Source organism: Schistocerca cancellata, chromosome 2, assembly GCF_023864275.1.
Source record: "Schistocerca cancellata isolate TAMUIC-IGC-003103 chromosome 2, iqSchCanc2.1, whole genome shotgun sequence".
In the NCBI taxonomy this organism is placed as follows: domain Eukaryota; kingdom Metazoa; phylum Arthropoda; class Insecta; order Orthoptera; family Acrididae; genus Schistocerca; species Schistocerca cancellata.
This window is the reverse complement of record NC_064627.1, coordinates 1,001,134,604-1,001,152,396: the sequence shown is the minus strand read 5'-3', so window position 1 is coordinate 1,001,152,396 and position 17,793 is coordinate 1,001,134,604.

Below are 17,793 nucleotides of genomic sequence, written 5' to 3'. Positions count from 1 at the left end.
AAGGGAATTGGTTAAATTGTTGGTCGGTCCTTGGGCCGTCCCTAGTTTGAGTTGCCATCCGATTATTTAACTTCAGCTCTTGGCTGCGTGTCTCACCTCACCTTACGTTTGAGCTACCTTCTCAGGCCGACCCTTGGAACACTTCTAAGCAGGACGGTTCGATCCCGCGTCCGGCCATCCTGATTTAGGTTTTCCGTGATTTCCCTAAATCACCAGGCCAGGATGGTTTCTTTGAAAGGGCACGGCTGGCTTCCTTCCCCGTCCTTCCCTAATCCGATGAGACCGATGACCTCGCAGTTTGCTCTCTTCCCCCAAACAACCCAACCGACCAACTTCTAAGCACCACTTGTTCTGTTTGTTTTAGATTGTGATTTTCATTTTAGTTTGGAGTATTGTGCGAGGCCTTTGGCCGTGTATTAATTCAGTTCCTTTTAAAATTTTACATAAAGGCCTTTAGCCATGTTAAATTAAAATTTTGGAGATTGATTTTATTTTAAAAAAATATTTTTTCCTTACAATTTGTTCTATCTGAAATTGTTTGTAATCCAGACCCTAAGCCATTACTTGTTCGATGTGTTATATGTGGCCTTCAGCCGAGGATTTACGTGGACCCCTTTTATTAAGGCCTTTAATAAGGCATTTTCTTGGTTAGAAAAAAATTGTTTACTGATGTGTTTTAAATATAGTTGTCCTTCAGACGTGTAGTGTATGCCTTCAGCCGCTAATTGTTTTCAGTTGCTCGTTCTTTTTCGTTTTTACCTTCTATTTGTAATTGCTTTTGATTTCTAAGCCAGGACTTTAGTTGTTCTCGTTTTGGGCCTTCAGCCCAGAAAGCACCTCAAGTTTTCTTTAACTAGGCCTTCAGCCATATTGTCTTATTGTGATCTTCTAAAGCAATGTGTAAATAAGTGGCTCTTAGAAAAATAAAGTTGAGTGTTTTATTGTGCAACTCACAGTAACTGTTTACGGCCCCATCCGCAATCGTAACCTTATCCTGTGTGCTCTCTGAGTACTTACCAACCAGGTTTCACACCCAACCCTTCTCCCTCCCATCACCATCCTCCGCCCACCTCACCACCCATACAGACCTGGCGTTGGTAGTCAGAACACCCCTTTGTTCTCACATTTGCACTGCTATAGAAACCTGTAGCAGATGGAACAAGGACATTCAAGAAGAAGTATGTAGTGTCTGTTGCGTGCGACACTAACCCCACTTTGTCTTGAACAAAGTATTGGATACCTGGGAAACCCCAAGCTGTGGTCATCTTGGAAATAATTGTCAATATCAGTTAAATTCTCCAAGGGCAGTACAACTAAGAGTTTATTTTATTTTGACGGCAACTAAGTTCGGCATTCCACCATGTCATATTCAAGCCCTGTACGCATCTCTCAAAATGCCAAAACTGGTTGTCATTAAAATAAGATAAAATAACGTCTTAGTTGCACAGCTGTTGGAGAATTTATTGATATTGACAGTTACTTAACCAGCTGATGTCCCCTACGAGATCAACAGAAATCCTGGAATTATTCCCTCACTATCAGATTGATTGACTATTTAAGTACCTCTATAGCGTTTATGTGGAGCCAGTTTTTCCTTGCATCCTATTGGTGGACACTAGCACTGGTATATTTGGCGGGATTCGATCCTGCAACTGCCTAGTTTCCCAACCCTACTCTTCCCCCTTCTCGATTTTTTCCCCTTATCTCCTGTTGGTGGATACCGTCACAGTTAGATACAGAGTGACAATTCTTGAACTGTATGAAAAAAATGTAAATTAGTTACAAACTACGGCGTGAACCCACACTACATTCAACATGTAAATGTCACTACAGATATTCTGATTTAGGTTATGACACGTTCGATATGCCTGCCATCATTGGCGATGATGTGCAGTAGATAAATAGCGAAATTCTGCATGACCCACTGAAGTGTCTGAACATTTATGCTGTTGATGACCGCCTGAGTGCCTATTTTCAACTCAGCAATGGGTTCGAGGTTGTTCCTGTACACCTTGTCTTTAATATAGCCCCACAAAAAGGAGCCGCATGTGTTCATATCCGGACAATATGGCGGCCAATCGAGGCTCATGCCAGTGGCCTCTGAGTACTCTACAGCCAGAATGCAGTCCATAAACTGCTCCTCCAGGACATAAAACTCTCTCCTGCTTCGATGGGATCGAGTTCCATCTTGCATGAACCATAAGGGTCACTTTGGATAAGGGGGATGAAATCATCTTCCAAAACCTTCACGTACCATTCGGTAGTCACCGTGCCATCAAGGAATATCGCACTGATTATTCTGTGACTGGACATTGCCCACCATGCAGCCACTCGCTGAGGGTGAAGAGATTTCTCGATCCCGAAATGCGGATTCTCAATCCCCCAAATGCGCCAATTTTGCTTATTGACGAACCCATCCAAATGAAAGTGGGTTTCCTCGCTAGACCAAACCGTACTATACGTACTAATTCCCATCATGCCCTACGGCCAACCAAGCAGTTTTAATGTCCTAAAGCAAACCGTACAGATGTTATGAAGATTTTATTTCATAGAGTTCAATAACTGTCATCCTGTAATTTTATTAGGAAGTCCGTTATATTAGACGTAGCTGAGTATTTCAAATTTCAGCTCAACTGCATACCATGTCCTTAAACAATTTACAGGAGAAGCTGGAGATATGCATGCTTGCAATACCCCTATTGGAAAGAATAAATTGGTCACCCAGGAATTTGACATTGTTATTGGGTTTTTAAAGCATTATAGAATGCCTAAACTGCTTCTCTCCGCTAAATTCAGAAGGACGAGGAAGGGCCTACTGCATGATAGGATAGATACATCTACAAATACGAGGGGTGTTTGAAAAGTCCGTGCAAAGTCCGAGAGATGGCACCACCGGCGCGTATCGAGGTCATGTTTAGTTAGTAGCATCTTTGGAAAGAACGCAGACCAAGTTTCAGCCTTATTGGTCTATTTATTTGTGTTTGGCATTCGCGTGAATCAAGGAAGTCGAATGATTGTCAAAAAATGGACGAAAAAGAATTTCGTGTGGTGATTAAACATTACTTTATGAAAGCAAAACGCCTGAGGAGACTAAAGAGAAGCTTGATAAACAATACGTGACTCTGCACCTTCGATTATAACAGTTTATAACTGGTTTCAAAGTTTTCGAAGTGGCCATATGGGCAACTGATGCTGAACGTTTTGGACGCCCTGTGGAGGTTACGACCCCATAAATCATTGATAAAATCCATGATATGGTGATGGATGACAGAAGAGTTAAGGTGCTTGCGATTGCTAGTACTGTGGGCTTCTCGAATGAACGGGTACGTAATATTTAGCATAAACATTAGGACATGAGAAAGCTATCCGTAAGATGGGTTCCGCGATTGCTCACGCTTGACCAAAAACGGAATCCTGTGAAGTACTGCAAGGGTAATTTGCAGCTGTTCAGGAAGAATCTGCAGAACTTTAAGAGTCGTTTCGTCACTGTGGATGAAACATGGATACATTACTATACTACTGAGACCAAACAATCAAAACAATGGGTTACCAAGGGAGAATCTGCACCAAAAAAGGCGAAGACCATTCGTTCGGCCAGAAAGTTTACGGCAGCTGTTTTTCGGGATTCGCAAGGGATAATCCTCATCGACTATCTGGAAAAGGGTAAAACTATTACAGGTGCTTATTATTCATCGTTATTGGACCGTTTGAAAACCGAGCTGCAAGAAAAATGCCGGCGATTGGATAGCACCAGCACACACCTCAGCAGTTTTGGTCGCAAAATTAATGGAAATAGGATTCCAACTCGTTTCACATCTCCCCTGTTCTCCAGACTTGGCTCCCTCGGACTGCTATTTGTTCCCTAATTTGAAGAAATGGCTGACAGGACAAAGATTTTATTCAAACAAGGAGGTGATTACAGCAACTAATAGCTATTTTGCAGGCTTGGACGATTCCTATTATTCTGAAGGGATCAACAAATTATAACAGCGTGGACAAAGTGTATAAGTCCAAAAGGAGACTATATCGAAAAATAAAAAAGGTTTACCCCAAACACGTACGCAGTTTTCATTTTTGCACGGACTTTTCAAAGGCCCCTCGTACTATGGCAGGACAGAGTCCAGTACCATGTGTTGAGAAGCTCTAAACACCACACACTTAAACCACAATCCAATCCGCAATAGTAGTAGAAGCTGTCGTGGATAGACGCCACAGATTACCGAGACACTCGCACTTCCTGCGCCCTCGTGCCCTAATGTCCACACACAACATGGCAGTCCCTTTGTACACCGCCAGCGCCAATGCTCAGAGGTCGGAGAAAACTGCCGCCGTGGACGCAGCTGCAGTCGTGGATGCGCGTGTCTCCCAGAGTGCACCATCCTAGACATGGAGGGCGTCCGGGGATGACTGGAGTGGTAGGAATTCGGATGTTATCAATACGTCCAGCGCCAACACATGGCAGTGATCAATACTGAATCGCTCAACTTTCCATGAAAACATGCAACACACGTGATCGTAGAGATAGCTAAACACATAGTAGTAGTTCGCTATTCAGCTATCCAGAGATCGTGGCCAGGGCCGCCGCTGCGACTTGTCCCCACTGCTGCGGGCAAGAACCCACTACCTGATCAATAAGAACTTTTCTTTGTACCCACCAGGCGCGAAAGCGTTAAGCCACAAATGTCAATTTATTTCGGTCACCGACTACCTCCGCCACACACCCGAACAGTCGGCAGAGCTGTCCTAAGAAACCAGCCACATATTTATCACTGTTATTACAATTGCAGCCCCAATCTCATGACATTCGATACTGAGTGAAGTATCGGAAGTACCTCCTCCTGACGGCTATGGCTCTGCGACAAACCTCGCATTGAAATATCTGTATCTACGGGTACATCCTCCTTATGACTGGACACAATTTTTCACAAAAAAGGTTTCATCCCCCTTATGGCGACTGATGCATTGAAATCTCGATTTTTAACGTCAAATCCATATCTCCCTAATGACTAGAAATGTCATTCTCTTTGAATATGTTGGAATAAAGAGCAACGTAACTTTACATCCTAACGCATACTTTATAAGCCTGCTGATCACGGCGAATCTATCACACGTCCCCTATTAAGAATAAAACTTCGCAAACAACTGAATGCTGGTGACATCAAACGATGTTGAGTGAAAATCTACGATCGATGGACATACCCCATTTGTTTTTCTTGCGAGTGGCACCAGCGTGTCTTAGGAAGAGACACATAATCGCCTTGTAAGTGACCAGCTATTAAAAACACGAACGCAACGACCATGTTACTGTCACTATGCACAAAAGGCGGTCTTGGTTCTACAGGGACTCATAAATATCGGTAACAATATTCATGATCACATATGGTAGGTGGTGTGCTATGTGAGGAACCATATAAAAAATGCAACGCTAGATTGAAGTCGCAAAGATGTACCAAATCCAGTGGCCAGTACACCGGGTTTTCAGATCCATTGTGTTACGCTTGCTGGTAGACATCCTTTCCCCGATTTGGAATCAAGTCTCTCCATAAAATCACGTACTTGCAGTGGATCCTATGGAGATGCCTTTTATGGTTATAGCCACTGGTGGATCATATTCATGGCAGTCTCATAGCTCGAAACGAGTCACATCTTTCGAACCTGTCTGCTACAGTAAAACTCCAACGTGGTTGTAGACTGTCTCTGCGGTCCCTGCAACTTTGTCCATGTGATCGTTCCAATTTCAGTGAGAACCGAGCAGAAATCCGAGAATGCTATGTCTGCCATCTGTATTCTATGGATAAACGGGGTGAGCTGAATTAATGCGAAAGAACCGAATTTTGACCACTTGGTGAAAGGGACCCATGTTATCGTAGCTCCGCCAGCCATGTAGAATGTTTAAGGACAGCACCAGATGGACCTTTCTCCTACAACACGAGGCATTAGAAAATACAGTATGAGCAGTTACGGCGGTGTTTCTTATGGGGAAAATTAGGAAGACTTCACATCATATGGGAACTGGAAGAAGGACAAGAATTTTGCTACTGCATTGTGTTTCCAAACTACATACATGTACTATGAAGGAAATCTGCATCACTTAGGATGTATTCACATCTGGCACCCAAATACCTCTCCTCATTATTTTGTACCATCCAACAACGAAAATCTATGAAGTATATATTCTTTGCTAACGTTACCTGGTAGAGAACTCGATAAGATATTACCGCGTTCCTCTATTCCAGTATACCGAAAACGAATACCACCTTGTGACGTCATCGAGGATATATGCTTACCCTATTAAATATACAGATTTTGGTTCATTGGAATAGGTTGCCAAAGTGATCAAAGTCAATTGCACAGGCCAGTGTAAAGTTTCGTCACTCATACTGTAGGAGAACCATATCCCACAGACTATCAATCACAAGACAGAGTCCCTCTGTTGTTCTTTCGTAAGCAGTTTGATACATTGCTTTTCTGCTGTAGCACATCCAAGCAATATGTGACTACAACATTGTACACTGCCACAGATTTTGTTTTTCCACCACGACTTCGAAATCTGTGTCATGTACTAAACTGATATTAACAGTTTTGATCCATTGGCTCTCACAGAAAGGTAGGTGTAAACCATGCTACTCTGACAACACACAGTATGTTTGAACTAAAAGGCAGAGGCGGTGTTTCTTATTGACAAAAATGTGGAGGACACTGTAACAAGTGGAAACTGGAAGAGTTCACACCATCATGGAGGTGCTGACCTCTACATTTAATCTCATCGTCTACAGCGACAGGGTAGCAAATGCCTAGGTGTTCTATTTTGGAGAGACCAAGAGCATTCACTTCTCATATTGCCACCAGGTACGTGATCACTGTTTCAGTGCTGGCCACCCCTGGAATGTGTTGCTCCCACCGAGACTCCCTCCATCTGAAACAAGTGGTGTCCATCAGTCATTATGTGGTAATCAAGAGTGTACCAGTGGACAGATGGGTCAGAAAAGACACTGTCCATATGGGAGGATGCACTGTAATAATAATGAAATTAAGTTTAGAATTTTTACCAATTTTTCTGTAACTTCAACGACTACCAATGGCACGCCAGCATGCTTCCTAATTTCTGTATCGTCACTAAAGCACCCATATACCACATTGAAAATGTGTATAGATAACTGTGCAGTACGTCCATTCACAGTTAATACTCGGACACATTCACCAAAGTATATCAGACAGTGTCCTACATCGCTGCAGCTAGGTTATCAACAAATTTTCAACACTTTGATTGTAGTGCGGAATTTACGGTTACGACTGGCCATCTTCCTCTGTGTGGATGGGAGTCATCGAGTATTCTCACATTCATATGATAAAGTTGTAGGTTGAAAGATACGCCCACATTGTCTTTGACTAACCCTCCCTGCGATACTGTTGCCGATTTAATTTGCAACTGACCAAAAGTAGGAAGGTACTATACTCGCTACATTCCATGTCTCATGAAGGAACAGAGCTAACTGAGTCCATAACTGCTGTTCACCTAAAACTGTTCTGCACGAAACCTACTTACAGCACCCATCCAAGTGCACAAGATCTTTCCAGGTGTGTACATATGGAGAAGGTTAGCACACCTTATCTGTGTGCAGTAGACATGAGAGTGTTGAGGTGATGTAACTCATGGTTAAGAAGAAATGCGTGGTTTATGCATTATGAAGCTCCAGATGGATGGTGTTTGAAGTATTTTAAGTAAATCAACAGTGTTATCGATTATAAAGTATTGCTCTAGTATCTGGGGTCAGTGACAATAGAGAAATGATTGTAATACATAAACACACACGCCCATAAGGCTATAAGGTTCTGCACTTAAACGCACTGTAATGTTAAAGTCACATCTTTTCCAAAATATTAATAATGTGGAGTGCAACGCTCTTAATACTCTAATGCAGGACATATACGTCCAACACCTGACATACGTCTAGCGAGTATGCTATCCCACTCATCTCTGTGGCAGACTTTAAGACGATAAAACCATTTGTTTCTACACCAAAGAAAAATATAGATTCTTCGTGGTACATCCACAATATAGCTTTCTGAAGTGTGTAGCGCACGCTGTTCACACCCAGTTATGATTCAGAAATTATAATATTCTCGCATCAGTCCTATAAAATGATCATCAGCAACGGATAATGCATCTAACAAGGAAACAGACAAACACATAGCGCCAGTGTTTGACATGTGAAATTACACGCCATGCTGCATTAAGTTCATAAACAGGACAACTGTCAAGTAGATGTATTCACAGCGTTTGCAGTACCTCACAAACCTCTGTCACTAACTAAAAATCACTGTACTTATGAAACTGAAGACTCCATTTGTGCCCAGATGTGGCAGAGAAATTGAGTACTTCGCATCCATCTTCATTCATCTAGAGGAGTTTGTTGAAATAGGTTTTCCATCGATGGACACAATTCATCACACATGCATTGGAAGTCCTCTGCTGAGTGTGGTATAGAGAGGTTTGTTGCTAACGATTGCACGTAGACAGCACTGTAAGTCACACACAATTGTATAAGAGTCGAAAGCAAATTATACCACACAACTCATGTACCCGTAGATAACAACCGAAAAAAATTGTTAAAAGCGTGATAAACGACCCAGGCAACATCTCCACCTCTCTAGAATGCATCAGTCTACCATTAAATCATACCTCGTTATAGCTCCATTTCGACCGATCGCTCCATCTACTTTCCATCATCCTCTAACGCAGATCCATGTTAATTTAGAGGCAGATGGATCTCTTATCCAGGAAAACATCAAATACAGCAGTCAATCTGCATATATCCCTGTTACCTCAGTATACGTACAGCTGAATGTTATTAAAAACCATGCAGCAATTGTTCTGTAATGTATTTGTTAACTGACGCCGCATGGCTGTGTTTGGCAAACAATACAGAGAAGCACATTGTAAATACTGTTTGTTAGGCTTTAAAACACTTAAACAGTCTTGCACAGGGTCAAACACGTGATCCATTCTGTAGTTGTATATTGCAGTCCCCCAGCTAGTGTAACAGAACGCTTTTTAGCAAATGAAACTTTATAAAAATTTATAAGGTGGCTGCCGATAACTCTGAGGTCGCACCTGGACTTGTGCTCTGACATATATAAAGTTATCACTCTAAATTTAGTGGTCGTCCACGTTAAACAATGTATTCCAGCCGCCTAATCGCTGTTCAAGAAAAATTACTGTTTCTCTAGTTGCTGGTGCTTCCATGATCATTTTTTCTCATATTCCTCTTGCTATCACATCGTTATTTCCATGTACAAGAATTTTCCTGCACAGAGCAGAAGACATGCAAGTGCTCCCTCATTACCCCACTATTTCCCCTCAGTTTGGCGTATTTTTCAACAATTTATCGGTATTTTACATCAATTTTCGTAAATTTATAGATTTTATGTCACTTCTAACCATGCGATCATGACATAACATTTCTCGATGTATTCTATAACTGCTTGTAGATATACTGCAGTTGTCAACACCTAGCACATATGTACTATTTTTCTGCATGTGTGTGTGTGTGTGTGTGTGTGTGTGTGTGTGTGTGTGTGTGTGTGCGTGTGTGTGTGTGTGCGTGTGTGCGCGCATACATGGCACAGAGTAGGTTCGAGATAGGATCAGGCTAGAGCTCGTATGTAGATCCGCCGTGCGATCTGTCAGGGATAGGGTCTGAGGGTGGATAAAGCTGCGGGCACACGCTCCTCTTGCATTAACTCAGCTCACCCTGTATCTGCACGGAATTCCGAAGGTGGACTTCTGCTCGATTCTCACTTCAAATTCGAACGATCACATGGGCAAAGTTGCAGGGAGCGAGGGGCAGGGCAGAGACTGAGGAGTTGATACAAGATGCAGAGGGACTGTTTAAAACCATGTTGGAGTTTTACGGCATGGGGCCTTACCATACATCTTCGAAAAAGTTGACTCGTTTCGAGATATGAGAGTGCCACGAATATGATTCACCAGTGGCTGTAATCATTGAAAGGCATCTCCATAGAATCCCATGCAAGTATGCGCTTGACTGGAAGACTTGATTCCAAATCACAGACGGAATTACTACCACAAAACGTAACACGAATTATCTGAAAAGTCGTATATTGGTCATAGGAGGAGGAGATTAGTGTCTAACGTCCCGTCGACAACGAGGTCATTAGAGACGGAGCGCAAGCTTGGGTGAGGGAAGGATAGGGAAGGAAATCGGCCGTGCCCTTTCAAAGGAACCATCCCGGCATTTGCCTGAAGCGATTTAGGGAAATCACGGAAAACCTAAATCAGGATGGCCGGAGACTGGATTGAACCGTCGTCCTCCCGAATGCGAGTCCAGTGTGCTAACCACTGCGCCACTATTGGTCATAGGATTTTGTGCATAATAGCGTGGATGTATCGCAGAACCTCTGTTACACTGTCTACATGGCATCGAGATAGAATGTGATACGAGTACTGTTTGTTAGCGTGGGAAATATCTAGCAACAGCATGAGAGAGTCACAAATATCAGATTAATATCACGTTCCTTAGCCAAATCATCTTATAAATTCGATAATAAGGACGATTTTTTTACGAACTGGCGAAGTGTACACGTATTTTCGGTCGGTCAATTGACACCCCAGAGATCACCGTTTCTATTCAGTGTTGGGGTATTTGTTTGGAAAATCACTTCATTCGGAAGCATTTTAGTACCTCGATCTATAAAACATGTATAGTTTTTAATGTAGATATCATTAGCGATGATTATGTGGCCCTGTAGAACCAAGACAGCTTTTTATGCAGGGTAACAGTAACCTGGTCGATACGTTCGTGTTTTTAATAGCTGGTCGCTTATAAGACGATTATGTCTCTCGTCCTAAGACATGCTGCTGCCACTCGCAAGAGCAACACATGGAGCATGTCCATCGATCTCGGATTTTCGCTCAATATTTTTTGGTGTTCCCAGCATTCAGTTATTGGCGGTAGGGGATATGTGATAGATTCGCTGTGATCAGCAGGCTTATAGAGTATATATTAGGATGTAAAGTTACGGTGGTCTGCGTTCCAACATGTGCAAAGAAAATAACATGTACATTTGAAAAAATAAGATTTCAGCGCTTCAATATCCATAAGGGGGATGATAGATTTTATGTGGAAAATTGTGTCCAGTCATAAGGAGGATACAAATACAGAAATTACGACGCGAGATTCGCAGAAGACTGCAACCGCAAGGTGGGGATTGGGGCTGCAATTGTAATAGTTAATTATGATTACAGTGATACGTATGTGGATGGTATCGTACGACAGCTCTGCCGACTGTTCAGGTGAGTATTCAACATGGTGGCGTTCCTGTCAGGGTTCTTCCCAGCCATAATCCGTAGGTAGCGGTCATCCACTGCGGTAGCGGCCCTTGGGCGGCCCGAGCGACGCATGTCATCGACAGTTTCTGTCTCTCTGTATCTCCTCCATGTCCGAACAACACCGCATTGGTTCACTCCGAGACGCTGGACACTTCCCTTGTTGAGAGCCCCTCCTGGCACAAAGTAACAATGCGAACGCAATCGAACCGCGGTATTGACCGTCTAGGCATGGTTGAACTACGGGCAACACGAGCCGTGTGCCTCCTTCCTGGTGGAATGACTGGAGCTGATCATCTGTCAGACCCCTCCGTCTAATAGGCGCTGCTCATGTATGGCTGTTTACATCTTTGGGCGGGTTTAGTGACAGCTCTGAACAGTCAAAGGGACTGAGTCTGTAATACAATATCCACAGTCAACGTCTGTCTTCAGGCGTTCAGGGAACTGGGGTGTTGCAAAACTTTTTTTGATATGTACATTTATTGTTTCTAACAGTGGTACTGCAATCATGCATCTGTCCAGCCTGTTTCACAGATTGTTTAAGGACACAGAATGCAACAAATCTGAAATCTGAAATTTTCAGCTAACTCTAATGTAATGGACTTCCTAACAAATGACCCACCTGTGACAATATCCACCAATAACAGGCGATGGAAAATATTCTGGTAGGGGAGAGAGTAGGGTTTGGAGACTGAGCAGTTGCAGGACTGAATCCCACCAAATATACCAATCCTTGTATCCACTAATATGGTGCAAGGAAAGGGTATCATCGATTTAATTAAGCAGTCAATAAAATAGAGTGAGGGAATATTTCCGTGAAGACCATGGCTGGGAGTTTGGCAGGTATCCGCTATGTTCAGGACATATGCTGGGTTAGTGTGGCACATGACAGACGCTACCTAATTATTCTTGAATTATTCTGATACAGGTTTCCATCGCACTGGAAGTGTGAGAGCGAAGGGACGTAGCGACTACCATCGCCAGGTAGTTGAGTGGTGAGGTGGGTCCTGGAGGGATTGAAGGAAAAGGGGTGGGAGTGACATATTGATGTGTATGTTTGTGTTTTTGCGTATGTTAGTTCACACAAACAGGAAGCATCCACTTGAGAGAGAGAGAGAAAGATAGACAGGGAGAGAGACCCTCTCCAACACAAACTGAGTCCTTTTCCCACCAATATCCAATGGGGAGGGAGGGGGTAGGGGTGTTGGATGGCTGAACTGGGGGTATTTCCCAAGAGGGAGGTGTTAATTAATTTATTGATTTAATTAATAAAAATTGTCCGCAGCTCGTGGTCGTGCGGTAGCGTTCTCGCTTCCCGCGCCCGGGTTCCCGGGTTCGATTCCCGGCGGGGTGAGGGATTTACTCTGCCTCGTGATGACTGGGTGTTGTGTGATGTTCTTAGGTTAGGTTTAAGTAGTTCTAAGTTCTAGGGGACTGATGACCATAGATGTTAAGTCCCATAGTGCGTAGAGCCATTTGAACCAATTTTTGATTTAATTAATTAGTCGATTAATTTTATATCAAAGGTGCATTTGTAACAGCGAGGGGAGTTCCCAGAGGCGTGGGGGTGGGGGAGATAACTGGTGAGGGTTGAGGGGGTTCTCAGATGGACAGATTATCCCCAGCGGGTAATAATGAACCCCCAGAGGGTCATAAACCTCTTAGCAGAGTAATAGGTTAAGGTCACAAATCACTCGATTTTCTCCCTGAATGTATGCCGCCTGCACTAACGAAGTTGCACATACTACTTCTAATGGTTTCCATTTGTAAACGTGAGTTATTTAAAAGATCGTACCCTCAGGCAGGAGGTGGTCAGTGTAAATATCAGTAATTTGTAATTTGTACACGGGGCAAAAGCCACCATTAAATGGAGCAAATTGTACACACATCTGCCATATGTTAGAGTTCGTTTAGTGAACTATGTTTTTCCTGGGCCAGTATGAAAAGCTACTTTTTATCATTTTGCCGTCACATTAGTCTGTAGTTTGGATAAATTTCCTGCTCCTTATAAAGGCGCTTTCTTATGCAAGTACACTTAACTTCACGTCATATCTTGTTAGTTTTTATTGGTTCTTAGCAATGTGGATTTTTTTTTATTATTATTATTCCGTACCTCAGCCGGTAGAAACGGCATCTTTATAGGATCACTTTTTTCTCATCTGTCTCTCCGTCTGTTAAGACCACTTTTTCTCAGGAAAATGTAGAGGTATCGAGTTGAAATTTATGTCACATGCTGAGTCCTACGGTCCTTTAGCGCTGTAAAATGTTTGAGGTTCTACGTCAATACAATCAAAAGACACGACCACTTATGTCATATATTCATCTCAGTTGTACGAGGAGTGGATTCATGATTTCTTGTCAGAATGGTCACAGTTCGTAGTTATTGACGGAAAGTCATCGATTAAAACAGAAATGATATCTGGCGTTCACCAAAAAAGTGCTACAGGCGCTCAGCTGTTCTTGATCTATATTAACATTTAGGAGACAATTTGAGCAGCCCTGTCGCATTTTTGCAGATGATGCAGTCATTTATAGTCTTTTAAAATCGTTAGTTGACCAAAACCATTACAAAAGGATTTAGACAAGACATCTGCAATAGGCGTCAAACGAATATTGCTGTATAAGATGTAAATTTTATTTTTTCTTTGAGGTGGATTGAGGGGGTAATGTAACATGCATGTCACATACAGCTTCACGATTTTTATTTTAAGTTCTGTTAGGCTTAGTCGATAATTTATTATGTACGAGCGCGCGCGTGTGCGTTTTACTGGGGCTGGAAAGTTATTCGATTTCTCACAAGAGAGAAGTGATTTTGGGGTGCATAGCAGTGTACAGTATGGTCCGCTGAAGTCTTTCACGACGTCTTAAAAGTAGGAAACGGCAGCCTCATAGGAGGAACCCAGTTTTGTGGATAGTTTCTGTTTCCCGAAATGTTACTGTGACCAGTTCCTGGTGCTAATCCGTTGCAACAGGCGCGGTGCCGCCAGTTTCCACAGCGTCCACCTATAGTTGTCTGAGAGTGAAATTTGGCATTCTGTCTGCAGATCAGAAAGACCCGCCTACCGCTGCTGCCCTGGCTGCATGAGAAAGTTCGTCGTTTTCCAGTTTACAGACTGTCAAACCCAAAGTTCAGTACGTCTCTTGCCCAAGATCAAGTAAAGATGAAATAACTAAAAACTAATAGATAACAGTAACGTTAAAAAATATGTTACCTGTTTATAAGGGATGCTGGAAGTGGTGTCCATGTGCATCCAAGCATCGGTGACTTTGTTTGATGATGTTACCAGCAACACGATGAAATTCTCCAGGCGTGATGTTGTTAATATCTCTAGCAATCTTCCGTTTAAGATCGTCAGTTGTGCGAGGATTACCGGCACGTCGTTCTTTAGTGTGCCCCCTAAATAAAAATCATACGTTGTGAAGCCTGGAGTCCTTGGGCGCCAGAGGCCCCTACTAACAAGTCTGTTTTCAGGGAACACGCTGTTGATATGGGCCATACTTTGCTTTACTTTGGTTAGATGTGCGAGCAGTTGCTCCATCTTGTTGGAATGCTGGAAATGGCTTCTCTGCATCTGTTAATTGTGCATAGAAAGAGTTAAAGATCTTTAGTTACTTGGCACTGTTTAAGATGTCTTTAAAAATATGGAGCCAGTAACTCGCATACCAGACAACACAACACCAAACACCTATTTTCTCTGGGTGGAGAGGTTCTTCATGTAGATTATATGGGTTGTCCTGCGACCAGTATCTGCGCTTCTAGCCTCATCTGACATGAAGTAAAACAAGAGGTTCAGACAATCGTTAGCAGTTGATGTCAACAGCCAGTTACAGTAATGAAGTCTTTTTTTCCTGATCCTCAAATTACAACTCTTGCACTACATTCACTTTCTTTAGTGCACGATGACACGATGTACGAGATACACCAACCTGCTGCGATAAGCTCTTTATCGACTTGTGGTGACTTCTCGTAATGTCCATGCGAATTCTGTCTGTAGTTTCAGAGGTCCCCACTGTCGGTGGCCTATGCTCTGCACAATCTGAACGGATCCTACAGCCCTACATTTCTTGTACAGACCTTGAGTAGTGCTGGCCCTGGAAGTTTCCTACCACGATACTTCGCTTGAAACATTTCTTTACATTTCTTGATAGAGCCTGTTCTAATGCAAACTACCCCATTTCTGTAGCATCTCAGCAACGAAAGAGTCTCACAATCGCCGACGCACGAACACACAGCTGCACTCAACTTTCCGATAAAATGTAGTCTCGCCAACTTTCGAGACAGAGTTGCCACTTCACAAGCAATTCTACTAGATATTATTAACTGGTAACTGAGGCGTACCGGTTTTATGTGGGATACCCTCTGTTACCCCCGCCACCAATTGTGGTGTAAATCATGGTAACCAATATTTGGTACTAGTGCCAACCAAATGAATCGTGATATGCGTTCTTGTCTGGTTTGAGTGGCATGTTCTCGTTCGCTGTCCTGCCAGTACCTCTCCAAGTGGAGTTTTGGAATTGTGGTCAGCTCAGTAGAGTGAACTTGAATTTGGTATTTGTTCACTTCCCGGATTTTGTCTTGTCCTGACTGGTGCCCATTCGTTCTAATTGGAAAATGTGAGTGTCCCCAGGCTGTATTGGGGTCCATTCTCTGAGCAACTCGCAGTTAACTAATACTGTTATGCATCTTGCACGCACAATTCTTAGTATTTAATATTTGTCTCGATTATCTTGAATTTGCTAGCTGCCCAGATGTGCAAGTATTGTTTCTACTTTCTTCCTACAGTCTTCACATTAATGCAAGGTCCACAATGCTTAGGGTCATTTTACTTTAGTTTATTCCATTTTTAAGAACATTCCTCTGTACTGTTTGTTGTCAGTTATTCACCTGACTAGAGCAAATAAGGGTTCGGTATTCACAATATTGACATACAATTTCAGACCTCTAAATCCTAAAATGACAAATACAACCAGCTGCATTTTTAGGAATTTGCTTCAGCGTGATGAGTTTACACTGTGTGAAGCGCCCAAGCATTAGATTGAAACATCCAGGAAATGTCGACGTGATGAAAAGTGAATAGCGGCTACATACAGTATTTTATAGTAGAATTAGTTTCCCCACAAGCTATTGAGTCTTTCTTCAACCTTTTCCAGGTTTTGGTATTGTGCTGTTATTAATGTTAACTGCAGCATGCCATCCAGGATGAAACGCTTGTATATTTTACATTTAATTTCCACATGCTCTTCATCACAGCTAATTATCTGTTTCTTTTTTTTTTTTTTTATTGGTGGTAGCCCCACACAACTCTCTTCAGTTTATGACAAGCATTTGATTTTTCATTGTGAATCCCTTCCTTGGAACTAATCAGTTCATTTTCATGGCAGGCCTTTCGTCCGGATAAACATAGAGACAAGCGTGTAATTTTCAGTAGATGAAAAACTAAATTGGGCTGCAATGTGAAAGAAGCCATCAGCATCTCTCCGTGTCGTACAAAAAATAGAAAAAGCTCTCCCCTTTCGATCTGAAAAAGAAACTCATAGAAGCGCGTATACTCCTGTTGATTACAGCGTATCATCCCGCAAGGTCTTTCTGAAGAAAGACCACGGCGCCTGGAACTGGTGCTGAGCACCAGCGTTCGATATATCTGTCACACTCGACTCTCTTATCATATTTCACATTCTCATACACAGCTAACCCGGCTACGTGTAGACAAGCTCAGACATTTCCATACGAAATGTCTCCTCTATTGTGTTATCAACGTACGCTGTCCCTCATCTCTCACCCCGACCCTAACAGTCTTCTCTGAACAACACGGCAGGACTTTTATCCTCAGTATTGTTTATAATTTTCATTATGATAAGGGCAGACGTAAGGCAAAATTTCATAAATTCGAATTTATTTTATTGCATAATTCATTAGATTGAGTCTTCTAGAACAACATCGCAAAGTTTCATTATCGAAATCTGGCTAGAAATACCTTTTGAAAAAGCCCCCGCTTTCTATGCTGTGTTCCACACTTTCTCTGCACTATAGATTTTTTGTGCATTAATTTTTCGTTCATAGAATCGAAACGAACTGCAGATGAGTAGAAGGCTGTGAGAAAGATTATCTTTGCTTGTTCCTTTGTTTACAGAGTGGTTTCTTTTAAGACTACGCGGTGCAGACTTATTTCAGTTTTTAGTTTTCGATCTATCAACCAGTTTTGTTTGAAATGGGTAATAGCAGTGGATGCATATTCACAGAGGTGAGGGAATGTCGAATTTCACGTGTAAAACGTTCAGGAAATTTAAATAACAGTGTTATAGATGCTGCTCCTAAGTGCGAAGAACAATTTTCGACGAATTCACTCAGTACATCGAAGAAGAAGATTGGTGAAGGAATTTTTGATGCTGTGTATAGTGACAAAGACTAGTTTTCCAGCGGATTTGGATTAAAAACAACTTTC